Source organism: Oncorhynchus tshawytscha, unplaced genomic scaffold, assembly GCF_018296145.1.
Source record: "Oncorhynchus tshawytscha isolate Ot180627B unplaced genomic scaffold, Otsh_v2.0 Un_contig_18254_pilon_pilon, whole genome shotgun sequence".
NCBI lineage: Eukaryota > Metazoa > Chordata > Actinopteri > Salmoniformes > Salmonidae > Oncorhynchus > Oncorhynchus tshawytscha.
This window is the reverse complement of record NW_024607325.1, coordinates 1-9,991: the sequence shown is the minus strand read 5'-3', so window position 1 is coordinate 9,991 and position 9,991 is coordinate 1. Positions and strand designations below refer to the sequence as shown.

At 44.2% G+C, this 9,991-nt stretch overlaps 1 pseudogene; it reads left to right on the top strand.

The window, feature by feature from the left end:
• Nucleotides 1-1,430: 1,430 nt before the first annotated feature.
• Nucleotides 1,431-9,985, top strand: LOC112264198 (annotated as a pseudogene).
• Nucleotides 9,986-9,991: the final 6 nt, after the last annotated feature.

Here is a 9,991-nt window from a genome sequence, read left to right as displayed (position 1 = left end):
GGCTGCTAGAATCTTGACTAGAATCAAAAAATTGGATCATATTATTCCAGTGCTAGCCTCTCTACACTGGCTTCCTGTTAGGGCAAGGGATGATTTCAAGGTTTTACTGCTAACCTACAAAGCATTACATGGGCTTGCTCCTACCTAACTTTCCAATTTGGTCCTGCCGTACATACTGTTCCTGCCGTACATACTGCCTCCTAACTGTCCCTAGAATTTCTAAGAAAACAGCTGGAGGCAGGGCTTTTTCCTATAGAGCTCCATTTTTATGGAATGGTCTGCCTACCCATGTGAGAGACGCAGACTCGGTCTCAACCTTTAAGTCTTTATTGAAGACACATCTTTTCGGTAGGTCCTATGATTGAGTGTAGTCTGGCCCAGGAGTGTGAAGGTGAACGGAAAGGCACTGGAGCAGCTAACCGCCCTTGCTGTCTCTGCCTGGCCGGTTCCCCTCTCTCCATTGGGATTTTCTGCCTTCAACCCTATTACAGGGGCTGAGTCATTGGCTTACTGGTGCTCTTCCATGCTGTCCCTAGGAGGGGTGCGTCACTTGAGTGGGTTGAGTCACTGATGTGATCTTCCTGTCTGGGTTGGCTTCCCACTTGGGTTGTGCCGTGGCAGAGATCTTTGTGGGCTATACTCGGCCTTGTCTCAGGATGGTAAGTTGGTGGTTGAAGATATCCCTCTAGTGGTGAGGGGCTGTGCTTTGGTAAAGTGGGTGGGGTTATATGCTGCCTGTTTGGCCCTGTCCGGTGTATCGTCGGATGGGGCCACAGTGTCTCCCGACTTCTCCTGTCTCAGCCTCTAGCATTTATGCTGCAGTAGTTTATATGTCATGGGGCTAGGGTCACTCTGTTATGGAGTATTTCTCCTGTCTTATCCGGTGTCATGTGTGAATTTAAGTATGCTCTCTCTAATTATTTTTTCTTTCTTTCTCTCTCTCGGAGGACCTGAGCCCTAGGACCATGCCTCAGGACTACCTGGCCTGATGACTCCTTGCTGTCCGCAGTCTACCTGGCCGTGCTGCTGCTCCAGTTTCAACTGTTCTGCCTGCGGCTATGGAACACTGACGTGTTCACGGGACGTGCTACCTGTCACAGACCTGCTGTTTTCAACTCTCTAGAGACAGCAGGAGCGGTAGAGATACTCTGAATGATCGGCTATGAAAAGCCAACTGACATTTACTCCTGAGGTGCTGATCTGTTGCACCCTTAACAACCACTGTGATTATTATTATTTGACCCTGCTGGTCATCTATTCACATTTGAGAATCTTGGCCATGTTCTGTTATAATCTCCACCCAGCACAGCCAGAAGAGGACTGGCCACCCCACATAGCCTGGTTCCTCTCTAGGTTTCTTCCTAGGTTCTGGCCTTTCTAGGGAGTTTTTCCTAGCCACAATCTAACCTAGCCATGTCTGTGGTCCACAGGTCTCCACTTATTAATGAGCAAGTTGGCTGCTGTTTTTTGACAATGTCTCCATAACATTGAAGTGGCTTCTCCATCCATTCCAGGGCAACCTGACCTGCACTCTAAGTGCTGGAGATGGGCACAACATCGATCCTTATAGTCCAGAAGAGTAAGAAACTGAGTAATGTAAATCGCCCAACATCAAAGGCAAAAAGTCCCTAATTAACTAACAATGAATGAAATTTCCACTCTCACAGGTTGGAGAGCAGTGTGGTTCATAAATACACCTATCCGGGTATCTTCATGGGTCGGGTGGAGTGTACCACCAGTGAGTGGCATGTGACAGCTCAGAAAGCCATCACCATTCAGGAGCCCATCGGGGAGTTTGGCGTCATTAAGTGCTATAGCATGAACCAATCAACAGATGGTGCAAACTGCAAGGCCCTGTATGGAATCCCCCTTCAAATCCAGGTAGAAGTAGAAGCTGGTAAGTAAAACCAACATGAGCCGAAATAAAAATATCTGGTCTTACATTTCCGAGTACAAATCTTAGTAGAATGAAACAACTTTGCTATCTACAGGTACGAATGTGACCTACAAACTCCACAGTGGGGAGATGTTGGTGGCCAATTCATCAGCAGTCAGAGGAATCGTCCCCACAACATCACAGTGGGACCAGAGGTGGAGCAACAGCTGGGCTCTGGCTGCCACCAGCTGACCCTGCATGCCTCTAACGGGGTCTCGGTCTTGGGCGTGTCCACTGAGCTGCAGGTGTGTCTGCTGGAGCCTGTGGAGGGCCTGCTGCGATCAGTGATGGCTGAGGAGGGAGAGTGTCCAGACTCAGACCTCTATGTTAGTGTCTACCTAGACCGGGAGCCCCGGTGCAGCTTCTCTTCCAGGTGTCTGGAGCCAACGACAGCATCTCTGAGACCAGAGACATGCAAAACAGCAGCATGCAGGTTTACAATATCTCAACCACTATCCAAGGTACCTACCCAAATACAATCAGAAACAATGACAGAAGATAGGAAAATATTAAACATTTCCTTGTTTATTTATATCAGCTGTTTTGTTACAGGAGCTTTGCAAGTGAAAGTCAGGGCCTGGAATGTCTTCTCACACATGGATGTGGATGTGGGGAACACAGCAGCAGTTTGTCACAATAAATCAGACTTTCAGACAGAGGAGCATAAAAGGCTTCCCTGGGCTAATGTGGAAATCACTTCTGATCCAGAATGTCCATCTGACTTCACTCAGTATCACACTTTGGTTTACTGGTTTGAGTGGAGTACAACTTGAATGGGAATGCAGTAAGTACCAGGTCTGAGAACACTCCCCTCTCATTTCAACTCATTAATAAGCTACAGTAACAAAGACTGTCAAGACTATGTACATGGCTCACTTGTTCAAGTCTTATCTTCAAGGCTTGTGCCTGTTATAAATCCGAAATCCGTAGATTTTAGTTTTCAGTTCAGGCACAATCTTTCTATGAATAGAATTGTTCTTCTAAACTCACTAACTAACAATGACGGTATTTCTCTGGTTTCCGGGTGACAGTATCGATTGTGTAGTACCTTTAATGTACTTTCAGCACAGATGTTATACTCAAACCATGTTCCCCATTTATTCCAACAGATGAACAATGTAAATGCAGAGACAAAACAAACCAGGAGACACATGTGATTACAGCAGCCTGTCTTCCAGACCTATTTCTTTTTTATATATACAGTTTTACTGTGCAGAAGAAAAATGGGACCGGGGCTCGTGGCTAAAGCAGAGAAATGCATCACTGTCACTCTGCCAGAATTCACCGATGTTACCATAAGGTAAAACAAGGGAGGGAATAGCTCAATAGACAGATGTATAATCCTGAGTGACATTTTGTTTGTTAGGAGAGGTTTGCATTATCAAACAAAGAAGCTAATTGGCTGAATTGAATCAAATTCTAAGTTACAGTAATCTATGTCCCAGAAGATCTGTTGTATGATAAAAGCTAACCTTTATTCTTCTAGTTGTTCTAATTGTAACCTAGTGAACATAAACAACGGTGTAAGGCTAAAATTGTACCACCACAACGAGTTGCCCAACAATAGTTTGGCAGGTTGAGGACACAAGACCTTTGACAGTAAGTCTGAGACTCCTCTATTGTGTACTCAGGCATATTTATGAATAGTGGTTTCAGTGCATGAATAGATAGAACTTCTGTTGTCTAATTTAAGATTAGATATACTTTATTAGTCCAGAAGGAACTGTCTTCTGCTATTAACCAAACCCACTGGCATGCACACAAACACACAGGTGTTTGAACACACATACACACAAACACACAGGTGTTTGAACACACATACACACAAACACACAGGTGTTTGAACACACAAACACACAGGTGTTTGAACACACATACACACAAACACACAGGTGTTTGAACACACATACACACAAACATACATTCATTTGTAATTTGTCACATGAGCATAATAAGTAACCGAAATCTATGCATGTGAAGTTCGATTGTATAAAAGCTGTAATCATTCTGTACAACGACAGTGTCAATGAAAGCAACATGTTTAATTTGGAGCTAATTTCTTCTAGGGAGACCTCAAACACTGCAACAAAAAAAGCAAAGACCACTGCTACACAGAATAGATGGTGGCAATGAATACATGGTGACAAGTGACAATCTGAAAAATGCCCAGTCCAGATCTCTGAATCTCAATGTGATAGCGTATGGTAGGTATTCACTGATTTTAGAGTATGTGTTGTTATATGTACTTTAGTAACAGATGAGCAGATGAGTAGGATGAGCATCACTTATGTTGAACCTGACATCAGCATGTCAAATTAGCCATTGTAATGTGGGCCAATGTGTTATAGTTTAGGTAGTGTATCACTTTGGTGAATTGGTGAAAATTAGACATTACACTAAACTAAAAGTTAAGATAAATTAGTATGAAGTTCAAGACAAAAGGAAGTGTGTCTTTAGATGGATGTTTGTGAGGGATTCTGATTGATGATGTTGCAGCTGCGATAACAGATGCTGAGCACCATGACTGCAGTGCTGAAGAATGTCCCCAACAACATTCCCCAGGAAGCGTAAGTTACAGCCAGAGCAGTGGCAGGGATCACAAAGCGGGGGGACGAGGTCAGTTCCCCTGCTCAGGTACACTTGGATATGGGAGCAAGGAAACATAATCTTTCCCAAACATGTATTACTGAAAGAGAGCGGAGATTTAGTTCCCAATGGTCAATGTTGGGCTGTGGATCTTTTCCAGCTAGAAGCTAGCCCCCTGGTGGCAGACCTCCGCTCTTCCCTCCTCTCCATGAACGTCAGTGAGCATGGTGGAGAAGAGATGGTGCAGGCAGCTACACCAATTGTAGAGGCAGCCAGCAATATCCTGGGAGTCTCTTCAAATGCAAGCACACAGGTGATATACAGTATATAGCTTCACTGAGTTCCCTGATGACAGTAAAATGAGCTATGGTTACTTTTCAGGACTACTGCATTTTGTTTGTCTTTCACGGAGAAAGGTCTCAAAGATTCTCATTTACAGCATGGACAATATGCAGAGTGCTCTGTTAAATGGATAAAAGGTTGGTCAGGAGCCTGCCATTATCAAGAGCCCTGAGATGAGTGTGTAAGAGACAGAGCATTGGAGTGGAAACATTACAATAAAAAAAAGGCCTGTCACATAAATGTCATTTGAGATATGTCATTTTTATTTAAAATACAATATCTTAAAAACAAAATGCTACTGTTAAGTTGCCTCAATATTGAGTTACAGTATATTATGCACTCTCTGCTCTTAGGATGTCTCCAAATAGCATTCAGATGCAGTCTATAAGCAACCCAATAAGCTCCTCTGCAAGCTTTTCCTTCCATCCCCTGGGTGCTGATGTCCTTTCTCCAGAGGAACCAGTGGATGTGAGAGAAAGTGTGAATGTCTGTGAGTAAATGTGTGGAGGTTAGTGAGGGATTTATCACGCAAGTGAATACGGCAGTGAAAGTGTCTTTTTCTTTTCTGTCAAGCATTGGGGGGGTTTTCATTTGGTTAATTGTTCAAAAAGTAATTGTCTATCAGTCTTTTGTGGATGGTTTTAACCCTCCTTCTCTTGTCTCATCATTTCTTTATTTTTACAGATGCTGAGTTTTGAGAAGAACCCTTATTCTTGGAGTGAGGGGGGTAACATCAGTGGTGCCATGGGGTCTGTGTCTCTCACCAGACAGGATGGATCAGCACTCCCTGTGGAGAACCTGTCTAAGGAGACTGAGGTCAGAACGCTGCAAATGTGTACCAATTTTAGTGGAGCTTTTCTCTTGAGAGCCCTTGATGTCCAAGACTTATACGTTAAAGACTATATGATCAAGTAGACAGAATTATGATTACAGTTGTATATATTACAACATCTTCTATGATTCTCAGATCCTCTTGTCGAGACTTGAAGGCGGGCAGGTGAACAGCACAATCCTTGACCTGGGAAACTACAGCACACTGATGATTGACGTCCCTTCACCAGACATAACACTGGTGCTAAATATGTAGCCCTCAGAGGACATACCATTTGTATAAAGACTACCCAAAGGACAAGCAATATATAGCCAAGACGCAGATTCCTCACCAAGGCAATTCACAAGGTGATCAACCTCCTGAACTGACTTTTTGTAAATGGCAGAGACATAGAGCTATTGTGAAGCATAATGAACAAACACTGAGTGTTTAGGAAGATACATGTGCTTGTGTTGTGTTGTGTTTATTTTGGGTACAGAGAGATACACCTGGGTCCTGGGTCCCAATTATTTGACAGGAAAAGTTGGGGTGCACTATCTTGTTGTGATGCCCATTGTGGAAGCAGGGGTTAAATCCATCAATGCCACTATGACTGTCACCTCCATTGCTGCTCAGTGCAAATATTGGATTGAAACCTTATCCACCTGGAGTGAAGATGGCTGCAGGGTGAGTTAAACAAGTACTACACAACACCCTATAATATAAATATTGGCACAACACTGAAACCAGGCACTGTCAAAATCAAATGCATAAACTGACTGGTCTCCTTAGATTGGTCCTTTAACCAAGCAATTTGTCACTCAGTGCTTATGTAACCATTTGACCTTCTTCGGGAGCCCTTTCTTCGTCATGCCCAACCTTGTGGATGTGTCCCGTACCACTGAGCTCTTTGCCACCTTCTCAGACAACCCTGTGGTGGGGTGCTTTGTTGGTGCCATCTTCATTGCTTATCTCTTGGTGGTTGTGTGGGCAAGCAGGAAGGGCATCCAGGACATAGCCAAGATCTGCCTTGAACAATCGCTGTTGCCATTTTCTAGACACTTTTTGTCCAGACTATACAGACACCTTGAGAACATGCTACTCTGGTGATCCAATCAGCAGATTTACAGTGCTTAGGTTTACCAGTTTGAGAATGTATCATCCTGTTGGTTTGCTGTTGATGCTGAGTTTTACCTTCAAGTGTTACTTTTTGTAGGTGAAGGTAACATTGTTGGAAGATAATGACCCCTTGGCTGAATACTGTTACATACTGAATATCAGCACTGGGCATCGGCGTGGTGCTTCCACCTCCTCTCAGGTCAGTACCAACAGTTCCCACTGCTGCAGGACATCATATTCTGTTCTCTGATAAAGCCACACTCAGTCACCCTGACCCTGTGTTGATGCTGCAGGTTACTGTGACTCTGATGGGCATGCAGGGAGAGAGTGAGCCACACCACCTCACTGACCCTGACAAGCCTGTGTTTGAGAGGGGTGCAGTGGATACGTTCCTGTTGACCACACCCTTCTCTCTGGGGGAGCTGCAGAGCATCAGGCTGTGGCACGACAACTCAGGGGGCGACCTGCCTGGTAGGAGACGGGGAGGATGTCTCACAGTAGTAGAGGGACAGATGGATTTGACGTTAATTAAAGCTGACGTTTGAAATTGTGGATGTAGTTGACAATAACGGTTTTCATGCAGGTATATAAACAAAGGGACAGTGCAAGATCTAGAAACTGGACAGAAGTGGCACTTCCTGTGTAACTCATGGCTGGCCATAGATATGGGCGAGTGCATCCTTGATAAAGTCTTCCCTGTTGCCTCTGACATGGATTTGAAGAAATTCAGATGAGGTAAAGCATGGATGCACCTTGTAATGGCAATATAAATATACCAGGACAAGTGTCCATCATATAACTAAATCTTCTTACACAATATATTCTTTAGTAATCTGTTCTTCATGAAAAAGGCAAAGGATTTCCGTGATGGCCACATCTGGTTTTCTGTGATCAGCTTACTTCCTGACTCAGCACATTCGGCAGAGCTTCAGCCAAGGGATCTCAGACAGCATGAGCCACAGAGATGTGTTCACCGGTGCAAATACCTCTCTTCTCAGTAACCTCTTTGGAGACTACCCAGGTAGCATTCTCTAAAAAATAATGTTTATTTCATAGAGAACATTAATTTATGAAAAGTTCAAGAGAAATTGTATAGGTGAAAGCATGCTATCGTTTTATCTTTTGGTTATTTTTTGCATGCTGTGTTATAATATAGGTGAAAGCGTGCTATCATTTTATCTTTTGGTTATTTTTTGCATGCTGTGTTATAGGTTTCATCACAGATGGGAACTCCAAACTGGTTGGTAATGCCCATCTTTGCCAGGTGAGGGTGCAGAAGACGGGCATTAGGAGCGTTGACCAGGTCTCTCTTGGAAAAGAGATGTTATCTCAATGAGACAAACCTGTATAAATAAAGGTCAAATAAAAAAAATGTAATAAAAAAGAACTCCTGCCAAATGGCTGTACCTGACTGTCATGCTCCATACTCATGGGAGGTGGAGGACATGGGCTCCTATGGGCCAGGCTGGAACCGCTCTGCGGGTAAAAACACCTCCAAGACCCTCCGCAGCCCCTGGCAGTACCAAACCCAGGCCCGACTCAGAGCTCAACCCATCTGGGGCAGTGTGGTTCTCTACAGGGGAGGGGGGTTTGTGGTGGACCTGGGGCCCTGACTCACAGAATGCTAGCAGGTAAATAAACATTTACAGTGCTTAATGTTTAAACCATCTTTATGGTAGAGAAAGATGTTATTTTATTCATCCATGTATTCTGTCCCTGCAGTACCCTTCAGTATCTGTTTGACAACACCTGGCTTGATATGTTCACCCGAGCAGTCTTTGTAGAGTTCACAGTGTACAATGCCAATGTCAACCTCTTCTGCATTGTCACACTCATGCTGGAGACCACAGCTGTAGGTGAGACAGTTGTTATATCACTCCATGAATACAGCATAAAGTAAGTATTTAAAGGCATCCAAAACTCAGATTGTCAGCACCTGTCTTATTCTCTCAGGAGCGTTCCAGTTTCGCAGTGAGCTGCAGAGTGTCTGACTATACCAGTCTACCGGTGGACTCCACATCTTTGTCATGGCCTCTGAGGTCATCTATTTCCTCTTTATCTTCTACTACATGTATGTTCAGGTAAGCCTTAATTTAAATACCTTTCTTATATGTAAAGCGTGTAAAATCTGTGACACAATGGTCTAGTGCCATTGTTCTGGAATTCCTCCTCAGTCTAACTCTTCTCCTCTCCTCACAGGGAAAGCTGATGAAGCAGCAGAAGTGGGCTTACTTCAAGACAAAGTGGAACCTGCTGGAGCTCGCCATCATCCTCCTGAGCTGGAGCACACTGTCTGTCTTCATTAAGAGGAGCCTGCTAGGGAACCGGGACATGGAGTACTACCACAACCATAAAGACCAGTGAGTTCACACTGGGTTGGGGTATCATGGGTTTCTGTTCTTCTTTCGCTAGTCTGTTATCCCTATTGTTGGTCCGTTGCTCCTGTGTGATGTTCAACTTCTCCGCTCTCTATCCAGGTTTGCCAGTTTCCATGAGACAGCCACAGCAGATGCAGTGCTGGGGTATCTGATTGCATTCCTGGTGCTACTGGCTACAGTCAAACTGTGGCACCTGATGAGGTTCAACTCCAAGCTACACATGATCACAGCCACACTGCAACGTGCCTGGACTGACATATCAGGCTTCATACTGGTCATCACCATTATGTTCCTGGCCTATGCTATGATTGTAAGGGTCTTCCTGGAAAACTTTTCATTCTCAAACTTTCCTATTTGACATTCTCTTGTAGCAATGCATCTGTATTCCTAATAAATTGCGATGTGCTTGCTTTTGTGATAAATGTCTCTTCAATTTAACTGAATCTTTCACAGCTGAGTTATGATTCATTGCGCTTTGACACTAAATCTACCATGTGATCATTGTCTGCAGTCTAATCTGATGTATGGCTGGAAGCTGTACTCATATAGGACTCTCCTGGATTCTGCTCTGACCATGGTCAGCTTGCAACTGGGCATCTTCAACTATGACGAGGTTAGTAAAGGAAAGCTCTCTAAATTACAGCTATGGCCATGATGGCAGGTCTTTGATTGGTATCTCCTTCCAATCCAGGTTCTTGATTACAACCCGGTGCTTGGAGCGTTCCTCATTGGCTCCTGCATTATATTCATGACCTTTGTGGTTCTGAACCTGTTCATCTCAGTCATCCTGGTGGCGTTCACTCAAGAGCAAATGCATCA